This window comes from Chiroxiphia lanceolata, chromosome 1 (genome assembly GCF_009829145.1).
Source record: "Chiroxiphia lanceolata isolate bChiLan1 chromosome 1, bChiLan1.pri, whole genome shotgun sequence".
NCBI lineage: Eukaryota > Metazoa > Chordata > Aves > Passeriformes > Pipridae > Chiroxiphia > Chiroxiphia lanceolata.
This window is the reverse complement of record NC_045637.1, coordinates 143,716,363-143,728,480: the sequence shown is the minus strand read 5'-3', so window position 1 is coordinate 143,728,480 and position 12,118 is coordinate 143,716,363.

Here is a 12,118-nt window from a genome sequence, read left to right as displayed (position 1 = left end):
GAAAGGACTTCTAATTTTCCACTGCTGTTTCCATCGTAATCTCAATGCTGTTATTTCCATTTTCCCACTTTTCTCTGTATCTGTTGCTGGTTGCCTACAGATCGTAACTGAAGTGTTTAATGCGTGTTTCTTCTGCCTACTGTCCTCTGTGAGCTGGTGATTACAAGTGTGAAAATGTCGGTCTAACTTTCCATCCCCTGGCCCTTCATGAACTATTAGTATGGTGATTCCATAAACAAACAACTGGTGTTCGTGGTTGGTTTTCCCGTGTCTATGAAAAAAAAAAAAACCTAAGGTCAATTAGAGCATTATTTTATGTTTAGAAAAACAAGCCAATGCTGAAAACACAAAACATCTAAATCTGGATAATTATGCACACTTGATTGAATCAGTAATTCTTTACTGGGTTTCACATGGCCAAACATGTAAATATATATCCAAAATTGCCTTGCAGGCAACCAATAGTGCAGGTACCTTTGTGTGTCTACTTTTGGCCAAAACTAGATCCTCCAAGGAAAAGTGCAGAAGGAAAAAAAATAAAATCCCACTTAAGCAGATGAATTACACACCTTACTTCAGCCTACTTTTAGTTCTGTGGAATGAAATATTTATTGGCCTGAAATGCGGTGTATGCTCCAGTCAAATATAACCTGGTAACATAACTCTGGGAATCATTAGTGTTTGTTTAACTGACCCACTCCCTCTTTGGAGAAGATTTTATTTTCAAACATAGTGACAGTAAATGCAACTATCTGGTCTTTCTATTTTACACTTACCCCCTTTTTAGCTGTGTGTCATGTCAGAGAGATCTGGGCTTATCAGAGGCTGGATGGGGTTGGCTCTGCCCCTGTGGAGTTTGAGGCATAAGGATCTCGCTTTGTACGGACATCTTCATGTGAGCAGTATCTCACAGTGAAGAACAACTGGTGCTAGCAGATGTAAATTGATGGAGATGCAAAGATCCTTTAATAAAATGCCTCTTTAGTTAATAGTTAAGGTTTTCTGCGTTGCTGCCAGGCTGTGATTGGTTGAGTGGGATGAAGGTTATTGCTGTTGGAAAAAAACAAACCACATCAAAGAAAACCAGGCACAGACATGACTGTAGTGCAGTAAAAACTGTTTAAGTTATATTTTGATTAAATCCTGGCTTTGATTAGACAATTATCAATTGGCAAAAGAAAAATAACATAAGTGTCACTGGATGAGTTAGTTCTAGATTATGACTGTACTAACAAATTTTAATTTCAAGTAGCAAAAAGCATCAATAGAACTAAAGGTCAAACCCAGATAAGAAAGAATGTATAAGAATACAGAGTAAAGAAAACAGGCATAGTGTTTTTACCCAGTATGTATTTAATCAGGAATTAAAATGAAATGGTGAGTCAATAACATGCTGTGGTTTAGGAGACTATTCCATGGAACACAAGCTGAAGGAAACTACTGGCACTAATAGCAGCCATGTGGAATGAAGAGGTGGCATGTGAGTTGAAGGGAATTATTGTAGTCCATGGAGGATAATAAACATTAGGACAAATTTTAATAGGTCCCAAAATGAAAGAAAATGAAGAATGAACTAGTGAAGATACTTGAAGATATAATTTAGTCCCTAATGACTTTCTTCAAGTTATACAAAGCAGTTAAGCTTCAAATATCCATTTTATACCACTGGGATTTTTTCAATCATGACCCAGGATGGAATTTACCTTGAAAGCCTTAAATGGAAGCATGTTCTAACTTTAAAAAATCCAAACCAAAATCAGTTGGTCCCTTGGGACTACACAACTTTATTTAGATGTGCCAACCAAAGACAAGGACCTCTTCATTTAGGAAGTGATTTAGAGCTGAGGCGTCTTCGTTTATGGAAGTGAAGGATACCAAAGCTTGTGTACTGAATGGGCAGTGCTAGTGTGTTAAGAAGGAATACAGCTATCAAGTTCCTTGGATAATTTTCTTGTTATTGCCATACAGTGTTTTCCTGGTGTATGCCCTTGATTACTTAGAGGTAGTCTCAGATTTCCTTCCAAATCTGTAAATGTTCTTTGTGTTTTTAACTCTGCATGATCAAGGTCATTTATAAAAGTAGCAAAAATTAGTATAAATTTATATAGAATTTCTCAAAATGTTGGTGCTCTGACTGTGAAGTTGCACAATAGCTTTTAAGTATGACTCTCCATAATTTAGGATAATCAGCCAATTTACCCCTTTAAGGCCACTGATTTACAAATATGTGCAGAGTAAAAAGCTCTGTGTGCTTTAGTTTTTCTTTCTTTTTGCTTCGTTAATTTTAGTAAGGTTCTGTCTGAAAAGCTATATTGGCACATTAAATGCCCCACCACTTCTCTGTAGTAACCACTTTTGTCAGGGATGGTAGACTCTTCCCGGAAAATCTGTTCTCCGATGTAGCAGGTGACAGACGGTGTTTTCCAGGTGGGCTGAGCTCCACATGAGGCAGGGGGAGCACCTGTTCTGTTCTTAGAATATTCATGCATTTTTAGAGGACACATTAACTTGCTCTGCACTGTATTCAGTGCTGAGAGTAAGAAGAGGAGAAAATCTCCTGAAAATGGTTCACGTACAGCCAAATGCGGGGAGGTTAGATGAAATAGGCAGGAATCGATAGCTTGTGGTTTGATTAGGATAAATGGACTTTATTTGAGGAAAAAGAGAGAGAGTGTGTCAAGTGCATGAAAGCATTGTCAGATAGCAGAGAACACTACTTGAAATGATCTGCTTCTGAGGTGGTAAGTTGCTAAGTCGAAAACTAGCATGCAATGTGATTCTACCACAGATAAAGTAAATGCTCTTTGAGGATATATAAATAGAACCATAATGAGTAGGCAAGCAAGTGGGGTGATTCCTGATCTCTCTCTCTGGCAGAATTAGAGACTTACATATCAGACCATAAACAAGCCTAAGACTGAGGGAAAGATAAATGAATAAAAAAGACATAATGACAAAAATGAAGTAAGAAAGAATTTAAGTAAATGAGACCTGAATTTGTTCAACAGACATAGAAAACAGTTAGGAGAGGTGATGTGTTTCCCTACAAATACTGGTAAAAAATTAACCAGAATGGACGGAAAAAAATGGTTGTCATTAGCTAATGTGAACAGAACATGAATCAATGACCCACAGCTAAGAGGAGTGGTGTGTTCTGGTTTTTTTAATCATTCTGGTTTGTTTTTTTTTTCCTCTTCAGATGAAACCCACAGCTATGTAGTTTCCACACTTCACTTGTTACAGAGCCTTGGAGTTCATGCTTTTAAGCTCCTGTTTTCACTTTGATTCTCCTAGATGTGCCTAAACAGTTGATGAGAAGGTGGTACTCTGGGAACTGATCTGTGGTCCCCATCAGCACCCAGAAACAGCATTAGAACAAAAAGTATCTGAAAAGAAAATCCCTTTTCAGGCAGACTCACTGTAGAATGTCTTGCTTAAGTCTCCATACCCTCACCTTGAAAGATATCACATTTTCCATAACCAGTGTTGGAAAGGTGATTCTGTCTCTTGGTGCTGTAATTACGAGTGACGATCCTGGAATGGCCTAGTTGCAACCAGGTTATTATATCTGTTTCCTCATGTGCCAGTGCTGTCTTTATGCTGTAATAGGTCTTTTTCCTTCCTGATGCTTAGCTGCTGGACATATTTGTGAACAAAACATATATTTACATCCAGCTCTTTTTTATGTGACTGTGTTGGGACAAAATTAGACTTTATTTCCACAAGAGGATCAGTTGAACAGTCTACCTAATAGTACACAAGAGTATTAGTAGTAGTTATAAGTCCTATATGAATACGAATTTCATGGGTTCCAATATAACAAATATCACGTATGGTTTTTTTTAAGTATTTAAAAGCACTCGTCCTGTACAAGGTAAATAAAAATTGAACTTCAAAAAGTTAATAGTTTTCATTTTTGTGATATCTGAATTTTTGGATGACTATTTGTAGCAGTGCATAAAATCATCTGAGGGAGCCTTCCAAACCTTTCTTTGTAAATATGAGTAATACATAAAATGAGAAACACACTTTCTTTGCAAAGCATATTTAGGAAAGATGAGGGTTTTGGTACTTCTCGTAAGAAGTAGCAAATCTGAGCAACTGGGACTTATCTAATGCCAAGTTACTTGGCTGCTTTTAGGAAGTTTACTGACTGCCTCATCAGGTGGAAGAGCAGAATTTGCTATGATTAATGATTAAAAAAAGCAGCTCGAGCTAAGAAAAAAATAAAACACCTGTGTCACTGGGCATTTTTTCGTTTTCATGACTGTTTCATAGTTTTTGCCATTGCTAATCAATGAATATTATTTAAGAGTGCATTACGCCAGGAAACTTAATTCAGATCAGTTTTGGAAGCTGTGAGAAAAGGACCCCAATAAGAACCAGTCATTTTGTGACGCGGGTGACTGGAGGACTAATGATCGTTAAAAATAGCTGGGCTGTCTCACTAGCTACTTGTGAGGCTTAGTAAAAGTACATAGAATTAGACTGTAGCTCTAAACTTTCATAGGAGAATGCAAGGAAGTATTTCTAAGCAGTGATGCCAATTAGACACAGCGCTGCCTGGCTGGGGTGGTTGCGAAACTGCCTTTTCTGGGAATGAGTCATGGCAAGACTAGACAAGGGGTTGTGTGGAAGCCTCAGCCAAGAAAGGCAGAACTTTGCTGGGAAGGAACTACATGGCCCAGGATATCTTTTCCAACTTGTAACATCTCTGGTCTGACTTTACACAAAGTCCATTTTTTGGGTTATAAGATTTGTAAAAGGTTTTAAGTGTTTCTCTCTTATGTCTCAGTACCCGTTTTTCTGTGGTGAATTGGAGGGAGAAAATGCCTATTGCTGCAAAAATAGGGACCTTTTCTATTAACAGGGCATGGGACGAACCTTTTCCCCCTGGCAGCTTGACTTGCCATGGCAAAGGAGAGTAATCTCATTGTGTCTCTTATTATGAGAAGTGAGAGTCAATGCTGATTCCCTGCCCTACCCCCTACCTTTAACATGAAATGCAGAATTAGATATGTTTGGTATACACATGGCCATACATACGTTTTTGAGAACAAAATGAACTGTGGCCTTCTTTGGGACACAAGGAAATAAACATAGTCATTAAAGAGTCAGCACCGTTACCACATAGTGAACCTTTACTCACTGTTCCCACCTATTGTTATTTGAAATACCCCATTTCCTGTTTTCCGCGGCTGTTGCCAATGGTTAGGATTCAGATCTCATTCACATCAGCGTAACTCTGGTAGCTTCAGAAGATCAGCAGGGAAAAGGAAGTGGAAAGCAAGTGACTATGATGAAGTAATCCTGAGTTTCCACTGAAGTGTTCAGGATTTAGTCCCACTCAGTGCCAGAGCTCAGCCTGGCACGTAGGAATCCAGGGAAGTTACTGTTTGCTGTGTAAGCCCCCAGACAGATTCCATCCATATACTCACATTGTTGTCATTATTGCTATTGTGCACTAGGATGATAGCAATAATAAAATACTCTCAAAATTTACTCTGTACGTATCTGAGATGAATGAATATATCAAACATACATATATAAAACATATACACACATAATAGCTAGTTACGTGCTCATTCATGAAGGCTTTTTGGATCCTCATTATTAAACTGTGAAGTTGTAAGAAATATATAAAAGACTAAAGAGTATTTTTTCCTGAGTTTTTATGTTCCAGCCTGGTAAGAAAAAAAGAAACAAAATCAAAAAACAACAACCTCCCCCCCCCCACCAACAAAAGAACCCCCCCTTTGTTCAAAGTTAGGAGAAAGGATTTTCTATCCAAATGCTATAATGAGGAAACATAGAGGTAGGGGGATGATCAGACTCACAAAGATGCCTCTCAACTCTCAGTCATCTTTCTCTGCAGGGAAATTGTAAATGCCAATAAAGTATTGTGAATTCTTGGCTAGTATTATCTCTGGGCCTCAGTTCCCTAACTATACAGAAAGGATACTACTTCCCTCCTTCACTCTACACCAAATGTAAGCTCTGGCCCAAAATCACAAAGAGATTATGGCAGAGCCAAGAAATGAACTCAGATCTTCTGAGTCCTAATCCACGCTCATTATCATAAATTCATCTTTCATTTGCCTTTGAATAACAACCGAAGTGTTAACCCTATTCCTATACATTTACAACCTGGTGCAGTTCTTAGCTGTGGTGGTGATTTCATTTCTTGCTGGGAATTTCACAGCCCTTTAAAGCTTTTTCCTTCTGAATATTTTTTTTTCCTTTCCCCAAAAGATAGGCAACTTCCTTCAAGATTTCTCCAAATAGGCAAAACTTGCCTATTTTCTTTAGTGGTGTATATGTGATCTTAGATTACATGTTGATGTTCTCTATCTTCCTTACCTGTTATTTGTATATAATCATTCTCTCTCAAAAATATGTAGACTTTTTTTTAGAGAATGACCTAGAAGTTTTTCGTCAAAAAAATATATTTGCTTTAAATGAGCACTTTGGTATTTAAATGCTCCAGGCAAATGGCTATTTTCAAGGGACAAACAATTAAGTTAATATGCATATGCAAAAGTCAAAATCTTTCTCAGTCTTTTCCATTCTCTTGCAGTTTATGAAATTTATTTGACTGGGGATTTTTAAAAATCTCATTTGGCATTCATTTGGAAATCATGGATTTCAGAGGCATGATAGAAATCAGAAGTTGTGTTATTTGAAACAAATACATTGTCTTGTTTTAACTGGAGGGAGAAAATTTTTAACCAGCTGATCTTTTTGGTATCATCTGATTTAACAGTCAATCACACTTTTTTTTTATAGAATCCTGATGGCCCTTTGACATAATCGTGTGTACGTGTTGTAAATTTGAATGTAAATGTTCTAATTTTCATAGAAGTAAGTGCTTTCTCATTCTTTTTCAATGTTGTCATTATGAATGTACACAAGGCTTTTTTTTATCTTCAGTACACCAAAATCTATAAGAGTTTTTCTGATTTTTTCAGTCTTGTCCACCTGAAACTTAATCCATCTAAATGAATATGGAAATAATTTGATCCAAAACATCAAACAGGTGAAAAGAGTTAACTGTGCATCCTGCACGTGTGTTGCTAAACATTTATACAGTGATAACCCAAACTATGCAATAGTTCAGCAAATTGATATAAGATGCCTACAGAAGCAGTCATACTAAGAAAAACCATGAGATTTATACTTCTGTAGTTATTATTCTCCATGACTTATATTGTGATAACACCTAAATACATCATCAATGCTGAATCCCACTGTGCTATGTGTGGCAAGAACACACACTAAATGACAGTCCCCATCCCAAAAAGATTAGTTAAAGATGATTTTAATTAGGGCTGATTGGTCCCTTTACAGAGTATATTTCTGCCACTAACTGTGTCAAGATACAAGATATTAATTATGACTGCATTTTTCCCAGTTTCATCAATAGCTGATGTCAGGGATGTCTCTAGGGGTCAGGATGTAACATGGCAGTTTCCCAGCTATAAGAGGGGTCCAAATGGGCTAAGTCATGTAGCAGTGGGAATGGAAAGGAGGAGTAGGAAGGTGCTGCTGCTGAATGGCCTCAGGATCATGGCCCTGCCACTGGCTGAAACTCAGGGATGCTCTGTGCCTCTGCTTTTGAAAACTTCGCTTCTGATACGAACTGTTAGACTCATGAGTTGACTTGGAGACCTTGTGGTGCTAGCCCAGCTGTAAATACACCCACACAGGCAATCTCTTGCCTAACCAGCCTGTTTTCGAAAAAAGATAAGACATACAAAGCAGGGTGAAAGGGAGCCGCAGTACTCCTAATTTGCAGACTAGGAGATCTGAAACATCAAAAGTTTGTCTACACAGGGAGATTTACATTACTGTGAGATTCTCAGTGGAAACATTTCCTGCTCACTGACAAGCAGTATCTGTGTCCAGATGAACAGATGGCTTTTGCTTCACTGTGATTCATGATTGTTACATGGTGGGAAAGTCCTCTGAAGTAAGAGCTTTGGGGATTTCTATCCTTTGCTCCTTTGTGCTGTTGCTGGGCCCAAAGCATTGTGGAATTGCTCTCTAGCTTTTGGCTGATGTTCATAGTATTATTTTTTTAGTGATATAGGCCGCAACTGTTGAAAAGGCCATGTTGCTTTTGGGGAGGTTGTCTCATAATTTGAAAGGGGATATGCCTCAACATGTTCACAGGGGAGAAGTCATAGAAGGAAAAAGAATAACTAGTCAGAGTGTCATGGAAAGCAGCGAGGGAAGTGAAGAACAAAAATGTTTGGCATTATGAGGTGCCTCCTTGTTCAAAGGAGAGTAAAAACTTCTTATCTGAGCGTTTAAAGACACAAGCACACAAATGGTACGTGTGTACAGATAATTAAAACACCACCAATTCCCTGCCTCCAGGAACTGTAACTCAGAGCACGTTGTGTCTCTGCACATTTGTAAAGTGTCTGACAGTGCTATAGATGCTGCTTCACAAATTAAAATGACACAAAAATAAAAAATTTTAAAAAATGCAATTAAATGTAAATAAGGTCTCCTGGAGGTTTTTCTGAAATAGAAACACTGCTTGCTCAAGTAAAATTCCTTTTAATCCAGTAGCTTTCAATCTTCCCAAATCCCTCTGGGCTGAAAAGATGAGCCTTGTGGCATACTTGGAAGGTTAATGAATGTAGACTCTGGATGCAGTTTCAGGAAAGACTTCTTATTGAAAATGTGTTATGGAAAGTGTTTAAAAAAAAGGCTCTAGTATGAGCACTTCTGTGACTTAGAACAATGGTTCTACACAGAAAGTAAAACCTATTTTTTTATTAGCCACTGCCTACACCATTGGAATACAGTACTATGAATATCAACTGCAGGTAAATAGCTCCTGCAAACTCTAAACCCAGGTGTAACAAGCTGGCTTCATGCAGTCCTGCTTTGTCAGAGAGCAGCATTCAGGAGATCTGAATAATTATTGGTGTTGCTTCAGATAGAGAGCCCAGCACCAGGAGCTTAATCTGCACATTTCCAAAAGGCAGGACACCTGCCACAACCTCTTCAGCTGGAATAAGTGGTTGTGCTTGTCTGGCCAAGGAAAGAGGTCTTTGCCAGGACTGTTATTTAACCCTCAAGGTGCATCCCAGGGTCTAACAGTGCCTCAAAATGCAAACCTCTCATCTTGAACTGTCACCCAAAGCAGTCCTGTACAATCCATTCAGTTGCTTCTTACAGCATTTCAGTGTTGCTTTATTTTTTTTTTTAATCTTGAGACACATCCATGTATCCATCATCCGTGCTTCAGTCTTGAAATGGCATATGAAACATTCATTTTCATACCAGGAGGCTGAAGTAGGACAGAGTTAGATAAATACACAATATGTGTAATTCTTTTATCCATTGTAATCTCAGTGGATGTACTTTTATTTCAGTACAATTGCAATAGTATAGATGACATATAAGATCTCTAGAGCAGCAATCACTTTGTGAAATGACTTTTCCCGTGAAAATTCAATATGATGGCAACTCTCAGCATGATATTTAATTATTTGTAAAATTCCCTTTTCCCCTAGCCCCTCAAAAGTTCTGCATGTGCCTAACTGCATCTGACACTAACACAGCGGTAAAAAATTTACTTTTAATTTTAAGACCTTTTTCCTGGAGGCAAGTGAATAGGTGAAAATCTGAGTTCTAGCAGAAAAATAAATAGACTGTCACTGGCTTTTTACATTTGAGGAAATCCTGAGGTGGCAACAAAGGTGCCTTTCAAGTATTCAAAAACTGGAAACCTGAAATTGACAGCATTGACACACCTGTGATATAAGAAAATACTGACTCTTGGAAAAGAATAATGAATTTCAAGAAGCCTGACAATAATATTTAGGATTTATTTAATGTAGCTGTTGGATGTTGGTTTTAATATTACAGATAATTTGGAATTTTTTCAGATTTTAATATGATCTCAATTCGATTAAAAATACAGAACTATGATCCTTCTGCTGGCTCCCAAAGAGACTCCTCTAGTGTCTAATTTAGATTTCATTAGGCTAATATATATCATTAATTAGACATTTCACTGATAAAAGAATAGATTTTTTTCTTATCATGAAAAAATCAATAGATTTTCTCAAGGGAACTCTGACAGATCTAATTTTCCTGGACTTCATGAAAATATTTGAGTTGATATTGTATGTAGAATTATTATTAATATTTCCATTCCAGAGTTTGGCAGAAGAAGTAGGAATGTAGTAATGAGATATACTGATGGCACAAAGCTGGAAGATGTTGTCAATATAGAGATGGATTATACTGTAACACCACAGAAAAAGAAATGGACTCGAGGGCTGGGGTAATACCAATTGAAAGGAAAAATAGTATGAAATTCAGGGTCATGCACTTATGTACCAAACCAAAGGATTTATTTTTGCACTGCAGGAGATCATCAGTTGGACGTGACAGAAGAACGAATAGGCCATTTAATCACTGATCATGAGATCGCCTGATCATGAGATCATGAGATATTTCAGCCAGTGGCAGGAAGGTAAATGAAGTTGTGGGGTAGAAAAGGCATTTCCAGAGATAGATGCTGATGTGCAAAGTCCTGAGTTGCATCATGTCTGGAATGCCATATCTAACTGTGGTCTTCCATGTTTAGGAAATACATTGCATGTGGCAAGTAGCAGAGAAGGGTGACATGTGGCCTAGAGAATTTTTGTTTAAGAGAGAGAAAATAAAAAGTTATGCTCATTTAACCAATGAGAAATTTTATACTCAGAATGAAGAGGAAAAAATAACGGAGAGGAAGAGTGTTAATAAACATGACAGGCAAAAGAAGAGTTGTATAGAAACTGGTTATGGAAAGATCTAGACTGGCAACTGGAATGTTCCATAAACTGTGATGTTCTATTTATTTTGTTTAGACTGGGAACAATGATGTATGTAAACTTTATGGTACGAGTAGTGAAACAAAAATCCCATTAATTGGCAGCAAGAGAAGAAGGCTGGATCAAGCCAGTGGTATATCAGTTTCACTATTCTCTCTTCAGCCATGATAAAATTTATGCAGAAATGCCAGACATTCAACTTCAGAATTTGAATGAAGGACTAGATTTGAATTCTGCCTTTAAAATACAAGGACAAAAGGCTAGTGGCAATAATTTTGGAGAGAGAAAGTGTGTGAGGCTATCCACTTTCTACAGTCTGTTCCCTTTGTATTCCCTTAGCGTTCAGAACTAATGATGTTAGATTGGGCTAACGATGTTAGGTGCTATCTCTGTGCCTTAAAAAAAAAAGATATTTGTAGATCTGATGAATGACTTTGTCTAATTTCTATTTGTTTGTTTAGTTTTAGTTTGTTGGTGGTTGTCTGTTTTAGTGTTCAGTCTCTATACCTGGGAATGCCCCTTCCAATGATCTCACATGTTGCAGCTCTGAGCAGAAAAAACATCTACCCTTGTTGGACTCCTGTGATTGCTTGTGCTCCTCTTTACATAATGAAAATCCTCTACTATGTAACTCTTTTAACACTAAGATATGTTTAGCTTCTTAGGAGCAAAATGTTATGTTTCTGTAGCAGTATTCTGATGGCATCACATGTTCTTAGTCATCAAGCAATATTTGAAACAAATATGCATGTATTCACTTTTTGAGATACATAGCAGACATATTTCAGCCTTTAAATAGGTTTTTTGGCTTTTGAAATGACCACTCAAGTTGTTAGCTCAGTTCTCACTTTCAAGCTCTATCAAAAAGCAAGGACCGATACTGATTGCCCAGCAGCTGCACATTACACAACACAGGAAAGAAGGGAAGTTTAGTGTAATTTGCTGTTGTTTAAAAGACAGTCAAGATTGTCCTTGTATGAGTTTCAGATAGTGGAGCTGGAGGCAGATCTGAGCTGGCACTTACTCACCAACACACCTTAGTCTTTCAGACTCCCTCATGGGAGTGGATATTCCATTGTCTGGCATCTGCTCTTCAATAAGGCTGCCGTTGTCGTCTCGGTGACTGTTCTGTATCACTGGCATTTTGCCTGTATCTACCACGTGTCCTTGGATGTCATATTTCCCGTACAACTTTGCTCTTATAGCCATGACTCCTATCCTTATTTGTTTGTGAGATTCAGATAGTCACAAAGAACTCAGGAAATGTCTCTCCGGGA